We start from the raw sequence: 9,991 nt of genomic DNA, 5'->3' as shown, positions 1-9,991 counted from the left end.
GGTTTTTCACAATGAACCTCAAGTATTTCCCTGTACCCACCTCCTTTCAGCCACGAACATGGCATGTCATTTTGACAATGAACCTCTTGATGAAGGTGCCGCAATATTGCACAGGGAATTATCAGACCGCATATATCTGGCATTTCCGCACAGTTACCTTTTTGAGCAGTACAGTTTCACATCACAGTCCATCATCTACATGCACAACTTAATCCGCCTTTACATTTGCAACATTACCAGACGTAGTCATATGCGTTCACATCGGAGAAGTATTGCGCTCCATTTATTTCTCATACCCGTTTGAATAATGTTTTTATATTTCATCTAAGTGTTTTATATTTCATCTTACATCAAGTGCGCTTCTCCCTCGCAGGATTGCACCTAAATGAAATGAATTAATGAGCTATCATTCAACAGGTTTCCCCTGTAATATTGTGATCGCAAAGAACTATACATTTAAATTTACGCATTGTCCCTCTATGGGGAGCCTCTGCCGTGTTGCACTTATTTTTTATTTTTTATTTTTTTAAATAAAGACATGTTCAAATTGTATGGAGTTGATTCTATGTGTGGCGTTTGTATTTGGAAGCTGTTGCTGTGAACACACAACATTCTGTTCAAAGGAGCTCACAATCGGGGTGAAACAGCTCATACTGAGGCTGACAAAAAAACAAAAAACAAGAACAAAACCATCAAAGAGAGAGCAGAAATGTTAAGAGTGGCTAAATCAATAGTTTGGTACAATGTAAGAAAAACAAAATCCACTGGTGAGCTTGTGAACTCAAAAAGGCCTGGACATCCATGGAAGACAGCGGGGTGGATGATCCCAGAATCCTTTCCATGGTGAAGACAAACCCCTTCACAACATCCACTCAAGCAAAGAACACTGAATACTGTATTAGTTTGCCGATCTAAGATATTGGAGGATCTATAGTGAGAGCCAAAGTGCTTCAAGGCTCGTGTGCACTACACATGATATGTTAGCATTTGTAGCTATCTTTGTTGCGCGAGCTAAAACAAATGTCAAAATTTGACAGTGTGCTTGCTGCCGGTTTTGGTCTGTATACTCAAAGAATCACCTTTGTATTTTTTATTTTACAGATTACTAAACTGTGGGTACAGATTGCTAAACTGTGGGAACATATTAGTAAACTATGGGAACAGATTAATAAACTGTGGGTACTGATTACTAAACTGTGGGCACAGATTGCCAAGGTATCTTGGCACCAGAGGGGCTCTGTAAAAATCTGACGACTTCACTTGCGAATTTAAGCAAATTATATGCACAATCTATTAACAGCTATTTATTTACATGTATTTTGCACAAACTATGAATGTCAAATTTATATGAAAACTGATTTCAAATCACTGTACATCATTGTCTGATCAATTTGCACTTGTGTTGGTGTCGTCAACGAAAATTAGGCATAATATCTTTGTCAATGAGCCTTTATCACCTGAGGGAGACGATACATGAAATGAAAATGCTGATCACGTGACGATCATAATTAAATCTGTAATCCCATATTACTGATGCATAAAAACTGAAATGAAATTTGGTATTACCAAATAAAATCTATGCTAAAATGTCTCTTCATTTTTGTTGCCCAAAACGAGATGCCACAAAATCTTGCGTTACTGTCATTTCCTCAATCCCGACAAGTGGTACTTTGTGGATCAGAAGAAGATAAACATAATTAGGATGGAAACTGAAAAAATATATATAAGAAGAGGCCGGCTTCAAGCTCATCCCAAATGTCAGCTCAGAAGTGCACATACTCGCACATGCACCATGCACGAGTTTGACACACAACTGCAGTTACACTTTAGGCCAGAGGTGGCAGTCGTGACTAAAAAGTGATCAACTCCACAATGCAACTTGATGCCTTTACTTTCACTTGATTGTTAATGGTGCTGACAAAATGATGCCGATGAATCTGAGTCGCACCGGGGGGGGGGGGGGGGGGGGGGGGGGGTGCTCGCTTTGCTGGACCGCGGTTGACGGCTTCTTTCTTTGGTGGTGGTCCTTATGCATGCCAGATCCGTCGCACCAGCATCTACTGAAACTCAACAGAAGTACCCTCTCCCTCCCACAGCCCCTTGAATCAGTTGGTGCTGGTGTCTGTGGTTCTCACTTTGCTTTATCTATCCTTCCCTCCTTCCTCTCTTTAGTTTTTCCTCTGGTCACTTGAGATCTTAATTTATTAGAAGTATGAGGTTTCTGGGGTTGGCATAAGACTCCGGTTTTGTAACCACGCAGGAGGGGTCTTGTTGGTGCTGGACTTCACTTTGATGGATTGGATGTACTGGCTTCTATTGATCTCACTCTGCCTTATCGATCCTTCCCTCCTTCCTCTCTTTAGTTTTTCCTCTGGGCTCTTGAGATCTCGCTAAATTTGCTGGAATTTAGAGGCTTCCGGGGTTGGCGTAAGACTTTGATTTTGTAATCATGGGGAAGGCAGGAAGTGTTTGGTCGGTGCTGGATGTCACTTTGATTTACCTTTCTTTTCTCTTTATTTCTTTTTTTTTCTGACCTTTTCTCTGGTCTCCTGACCATTTAAATCTCACGACTCTGGCAAGATTCTGAAGTACCTGGTTAAGGCGAAGGGTAATGGGATATTTATAAGGTTTTAGGTGAATGAATGAGTATAAATTTATACGTATTTGCACGCACGCACACGCACGCACGCAAACGCACGCAAACGCACACACGCAAACGCACGCACGCACGCAAACGCACGCACGCAAACGCACGCACGCAAACGCACGCACACATACACACAAAAAAATAAATAAATAAATAAAAAAAAATAAAAAAACAAAAAAATAAAAAAAAGAGCAATGATGACAAGACGTTGAATCGGTAAGACTACCGAATGAACAATTCTGAGCTCTTCAAAAAAAAAAAAAAAAAAAAAAAAGAATCTGAGTCGCACCCAGACCTTGGGTGTATTTCCCAAAGCAGGTTCAACAAACTGTGAGATTTACCCTGAACAATGAGTTGACATACCATCAGATAGGAAACTCTGCGTTTTCGGTTCCAGCGCAGCTGATTCCATTGAGTTATATCAACACTGAGTAGATGCACCTGGAGTGACCACCAGATTTAAAAGACCACCGCTGTGGAGCCCCGATTCGTCGAGTCACCATGGCAACGAGGAAGCAGAGCGTGGTGCCACCCTCTACTTCCGTGTTTTTTTGGGGGGTGATTTGCCCCTCTCAGCTGAAATCTTAATATGATCATATGGCAAATTTGAACATCCATCCATCCATCTTCTTGACCGCTTATTCCTCACAAGGGAGGTGCTGGAGCCTATCTCAGCTGGCTTTGGGCAGCAGGCGGGGTACACCCTGGACTGGTTGCCAGCCAATCAATCGCAGGGCACACAGAGACGAACAACCATCCACACGCACAAGCACACCTGAGACAATTTGGAGCGCCCAATTAACCTGCCATGCATGTCTTTGGAATGTGGGAGGAGACCGGAGTACCCGGAGAAGACTCACGCGGGCACAGGGAGAACATCCAAACTCCACCCAGGAAGGCCGGAGCCTGGACTCGAACCCGAGTCCTCAGTATTGGGAGGCGGACGTCCCAACCACTCGAACACCGTGCCGCCAAATTTGAACATGTCTTTTATAAATAAATAAAAAAGTGCAACACCGCAGTGGCTCCCCATAGAGGAAGGTAGCGTGGGAAAACATTGGTGCTCGGGTCGATGCGTAAATTCAAATGTAGTCCTTTGCAATCACAATAATATTACAGTGGAACCCTGTTGAATGGTAGCTCAATAATTCATTTCATTTAGGTGCATATAGACTACAGGCGTATTTACGCAAAAAGTCACCGCAGCGGACTGAATGAATGAGGAAATTAATTGTCGTGTGTGGCTGAAAGGAGGCGGGTACAGGGAAAGACTCGAGGTTCATTGTGGAAAACCTTCTACCGACCAGGTTAGGTTCATGGACCAAGTTACTCCGGTAACTGACCGTGAGCTTAAATGACCTCTTTTTATGAAACAGGCTAGAGTTCCCTCTTTTCCTCTGGTTTCAGTTACCTCCCTTTATGAAACAGAAGACGCAGTTTCCCACATTTCACGGTTTCTTTACCCAGGGTTCTCACTAAACCTGTGTTGTGAAATACACCCCTTATAAGAGAAAAGTCTTTTTCTGAACAATGAAATGTACAATGAAGTGCGCTTCTCACAGACATATTGGTACAACTGTATGTCATACACGGTGACATTTTCACCATAGAGCAGGCAGAAGATAACGTGAAAACGCCGCAGAGAAATCAATGTATTCAAGTTAGACGGCCTTTTCGTGAGTGGCTTCACTTCTTCCAACAGCGAGTAAGCAGAACATAGTGACATGACAGTCCAGTCATGTATAAAGTCCTGGCAAAAAATGTGTCATGCATTGTGGAAGTTCTTTCCAATTGAGCAGGATTTGGTTAACTACTGCCGCCTAAAGGCTTGGCATGCTTGTCTTCTTCTTCTTCTTCTTCTTCTTTCGGCTTTTCCCTTCAGGGGTCGCCACAGCGAATCAGTTGCCTCCATCTAACTCTGTCCTCTGCATCCTCTGCTCTCACACCAACTACCTTCATGTCCTCTTTAACTACATCCATAAACCTCCTCTTTGGTCTTCCTCTCGATCTTCTGCCTGGCATTTGAAAACTCAGCATCCTTCTTCCAATATAGTCACTATCTCTCCTCTGGACATGTCCAAAACATCGAAGTCTGGCCTCTCTGACTTTATCTCCAAAGATTCTAACATGTGCTGTCCCTCTGATGTACTCATTCCTGATCCTATCCAACCTGGTCACTCCCAAAGAGAATCTCAGCATCTTCATCTCTGCCACCTCCAGCTCTGCCTCCTGTCTTTTTCTCAGTGGCACTGTCTCCAGACCAAACAACATTGCTGGTCTCACCACAGTTATAAACCTTTCCTTTCATTTTAGCTGAAACTCTTCTATCACACATCACACCTGACACTTTTCTCCACCCGTTCCAGCCTGCCTGCACACGCTTCTTCACTTCTATTCCACACTCTCCATTGCTCTGGACTGTTGACCCTAAATACTTAAACTTCTCCACCTTCTTGGTTTCTTCTCCCTGTAACCTCACTCTTCCACTTGGGTCCCTCTCATTCACGCACAGATACTCCATCTTGCTACGGCTAACCTTCATTCCCCTCCTTTCCAGGGCAAACCTCCACGCTTCTAGCTTCTCCTCCACCTGTTCCCTGCTCTCACTACAGATCACTATGTCATCTGCAAACATCATAGTCCATGGGGATTCCTGTCTAACCTCATCTGTCATCCTGTCCATAACCATTGCGAACAAGAAGTGGCTCAGAGCTGATCCCTGATGGAGTCCCACCTCCACCTTGAACTCCTCCGTCACACCTACGCAGGGCCGGCCTAGGCTCCAGGCGAGCTAGGCGGTCGCCTAGGGCGCCATCTTGTGGAGGGGGCGCCAAATTGCAGAAAGGAAAAAAAATTAAATAAAAAAAAATAATAACACAAAAAGCCCCCCCCCCCCCACCCCCCCTCCCCTCGTGTTTTCAAACATAAAATGTGTTATATAGCAAATATATTTTATTAAGTTCCTTTTTTTTATTACTTCTTTTTCAAATAAATGACTGTGAGTTTGACTGTGAGGACCTGCTGTCCTGGCGCCCTGAACCTGACCCACTGCTGCCGATTACAATGAATGAAAGGTAGGGGGAGGGGTCGTATATCATCTCAGAGTGTAGTGGCAGCACTTTAGAAAGATAGATAGATGGTTGGCACACTTGTGTTGTTTATACATTGACATCGACAACAATGAAAAGGTCCAAGCCTTCAGGTGCTGCATTAAGAAAGCGGCGAAAGGAGGAGGAGGAAAAACGGGCCCAGGGTAGAGGTATGTATGTCAGTCAATCATCATTGTTTATAAAATAAACACGAAAATAGCGTTAGCTTCTTAGCTTGCTTGTAACTTGTTTACCATTACATCACCATTGCACCATTACATCCATGCTAGTAGCTACTTTGCACACAAGAGTGGGGCAACGCTTGCTGAGTTTAAACTAAAACAGCCAGTAAGTCCAGATACCTGCAAATGGATTTGCACAAGTCATTGTTTCACATAACCACATTAATTTATTAATTTATTGAAAATAAGAATTATGTGCTGGTTTAATGTAAAAATCTATATAGTAAATGCATTTTTTTTTTTAACTAGATGCACTGAGAAAATATTTGCAGCCACAACAAGCACCTGCAGAAGCTGTGGTAAACAATCCTTCAGTGTCATCTTCACCAAAGGCTACTGAATGTAAGTGCATGAATGGTGCATTTAATACAAACAGCCATAATTTCTTACATTGTATTCTATCATAATGCAAATGGATTTGTTTTCCCTGCTTTAGCACCAAAATAATTTGAAGTGATGTATTTTGTTTAATGTACAGCTGAAGCAACAGCCAGTCAAGCACCAATCAGCAGTACTTTGAGTGACACAAAGCTCGATCTTCTAGATCCAGGTGACTATTTCAGTTATATCAGCTATTGCTGCATCATGTACAGTGCTCAGCATATATGAGTATACCCCCTTTGAAAAATTTAAAGATTTTGTTCAATATCTCCCCGTGACCCTTGTGAGGAATAAGCGGTCAAGAAAATGGATGGATGGATGGATGTTCAATATCTCAATAAACATAAGAACAATTTCCAAAATATTGACAAAATGTTTTCTGTAGAATACACACTTGACTCACAACATGAAAGTAAGGTTGTAATAGGATGCATAGATTACAAAATCTTCAATTTAATCAAATTAACTAATGCAAAAAAATAAAATAAAAAAGCAACCCACAACAAAAACGACTACATCTAGTATTTTCTATGAGCTCCATGACTGTTATGGGTAGCAACATGTCTGCTAGGCCTGGAATTAACAAGCCTTTTTCTCGGGGTCTACTTATTTGCGCAATATGTACTCTCATAAATTAAAAAAACAAAAACAAAAAAACTCTTAGCAGAGATGCAGTCATTTCTTACCTGGCCAAAATCCAATATGTCAAGCATGGAACTTTTATAGTTTTTCTAGAGGAGAAAAAAACTTAGAGAAATCTATCCCAACATGTGGGTAGCACTCAGAGTGGCTGCTACCATATCAGTGACTGTAGCATCAGCTGAGAGATGCTTTTCCAAGCTTAAACTAATAAAAAACTATTTAAGGTCTACCATGTCACAAGAACGGCTAACTAGACTGGCACTTATCAGCATCAATCAAGAAGTATTCAGGCAGCTATCCTTTGACGCACCAATTGATGCCTTTGCTGCAAGGAGGTCCCGGCGTGCACTATTTTAAGTATTTGCCGTTATGTTCCTAAGTTATTTAGTGAAGTTTTTTTGCACATTATTCACATGATCTGTGAATCACCTTATTGCCAAAGTTTTACGATATATCGACGTTTGTATATTTATACATTTACTATTTTTTGTATCTTACACAATTATTAATGTGCATAGTGAAAATATTTTGAGGTTTTAAATACTGTCATTTTTCAAAAATTGCAATAAAAAGTTGCATTGCATTGTACTTCTGTTGTTTTTCTTATTTTTATTTGTTTGTGGAATTTGGTATTTATTGCGTGGTGTGCTATTAAATATAATATATCTCTAATTTTTTTTTGTGTGTTTTTTTTTTTTTTATGGGATTGGGGGGGGCTACCATGTACATTTTCGCCTAGGGTACCAAATCATGTAGGCCCTGCCGATCAGCATATTTTCACAGAAAGTTCACGTCGGAAAGGACGCGGAAAACGGCCATTTGAGTTAATATGTGAGCAAACTGATAAAAATAGAATAAACAGACAGCCAGCGATGTTTACTTCTAGCTGCACTTGGTTGCCTCCAGCGGTTGTTCTATTTCGTCCCTCCCGACCGCCAGGTGGCGGTGCTGTAACCTTTCGTTTTTGCCGTCCAGTAAACACCGTGACGTCATCGTGAAAAATCTTTGTTGAAACATATACGATTATTATTACAAACATTAAAACAATGTAATCTATGAATCAAATACTAATTTATTTTAAAGACATAAGCTTAATTTTACTATGACTATTGTACACAAAAATTTCTGTTGGATTTTTACTAATAAATTTTGATGCTGTCAAATCAAATACTCATCCTGATGATATTCTACATTTTTGGTAACTATACATTAATGTCACAGTTACTTGGTGCTTGATTTTTTTTTCCAGTGCAGGTTAATTGAGCGCTCTGAATTGTCCCGAGGTGTGCTTGTGTGCGGGGATGGTTGTTTGTCTCTGTGTGCCCTGCAATTGGCTGGCAACGAGTTCGGGGTGTACTATTCCTACTGCCCAAAGCTGGCTGGGATAGGCTCCAGCACCCCCGCGACCCTTGTGAGGAGTAAGCGGTTAAGAAGATGGATGGTTGCATGGATGGATGGATAACTGCGTCCTAGTGTATTCTGGGGACAGGAATTAATAAGCTTCGGCTTTAACCCGTCAACCCTTTTTCTTTTCGGGTACTGTCGTGTTCTTGAATCGAACGAAATAATACCTCGTGGGACAACTGTGTGCTGGACGATAGCTTTTACTGAATGCTAAACTAAGGCGCATTCAATTGAAAAAACTATGTCATTGAAAAAAATAGTTCCCCTCCATGTTGAAACAGTCATTTTTCATTTCAGTATATTAGTTTTTGCAATACATAAATAGCAATTATTGATTAACACATGGGTGAAATGCACATAGGAATTTGATTATGTTACTAATATTTTATTACTTTCAGTATACAAACATCAATACAGTCTGCAAAATGTTTATATTGGAAATTTTTATTTTTATTTAATAGTTGTAATATTTACAATCAATAAAAACAAAGACAACTATTTAAAAAGATAAATGAATAAAAAGTACAAATGTAAAAAACGGGATTGGTCACCCGACTAAACGAAAAGGCCGTCACCCTCTCGCAGAAGGTCACCTTTTTCTTCTCTTTTTTTTCAGCCTCCTCCTTTTTCTTCATCTTTCTTTTCACACACACATTTTGTATCTTTCCTTTCTTGCTCCTTCTTTTCTTTCTTCTCCTTCTCACACTCATTCCTTTGCTTCTTTTCTCTCATGTTCCTTCCTTTCTTTCTTCTCCTTTTCCTCACGCTCCTTCTTTTGCAACTTTAGTCTCCTCTTGTACTCTTTCCTTTCTTTTTTCTCTTTGGCCTCACGCTCCTTCTTTTCCTTTCTTTCTTTCTTCTCTTTAGCGGCACGCTCCTTATTGTTCCTTTCTTTCTCTTCTTTTCTTCTCCATGTCTCTTCCTTTTCATTTGTCTCTGTGTTCATGCCGTCACTCTGAAAATGAAAGAGAGACACCAATTGTGAATTAAACAATTCATCAATCCTATCAAAATTTCATACACTTGTGCTGGCGCCTGCTGTCGGCTTGAAATGACATCACACACCTGCACTCTTAGGTGCTATGATGTCATTTTGAGTCGACAGCTAGTGGCGAAATGGCAAACACCTGCAATAGATAAAGCCAGGTGGACTTTCATGCTTAATCCATAGTCCAGACACTTTTAATGACGCTAAAATCTAAACATGTTTTATACAGGAAAACACATGGGAAACTTGCAAGCTCCACAAAGAAAAGCCAAACTCAGGAGTCTGTGAGGCAGACATCCTAACCACTAGTGCACCGTACTGCACACAATTCAACCAATAGAAGAAAGGAGGTGAGGAGCTAACCGTTAAGCTGCCATTTTGTCCCACGAAGCATCTGACAAGACTCTCTGTGTCATGGTGGTGTTGGTTGGAGAGTTCTGGCTGGATGCACATGGTCTCCATCAAGGCCTCCAGACGCCCCTCGAGCTCCTCGGCTCTCTTCTCCCACTTTAGGCGCTTTCGTCGCTGCCTCTCAAGTTGTGAGGCCTTGGCACAGAGCAGATGGGCCAATTGCAGCTCGCGTGGGCTCCAGTCGCTC

Source organism: Festucalex cinctus, chromosome 20 (assembly GCF_051991245.1).
Source record: "Festucalex cinctus isolate MCC-2025b chromosome 20, RoL_Fcin_1.0, whole genome shotgun sequence".
Lineage (NCBI taxonomy): Eukaryota > Metazoa > Chordata > Actinopteri > Syngnathiformes > Syngnathidae > Festucalex > Festucalex cinctus.
This window is presented reverse-complemented; position numbering follows the sequence as displayed.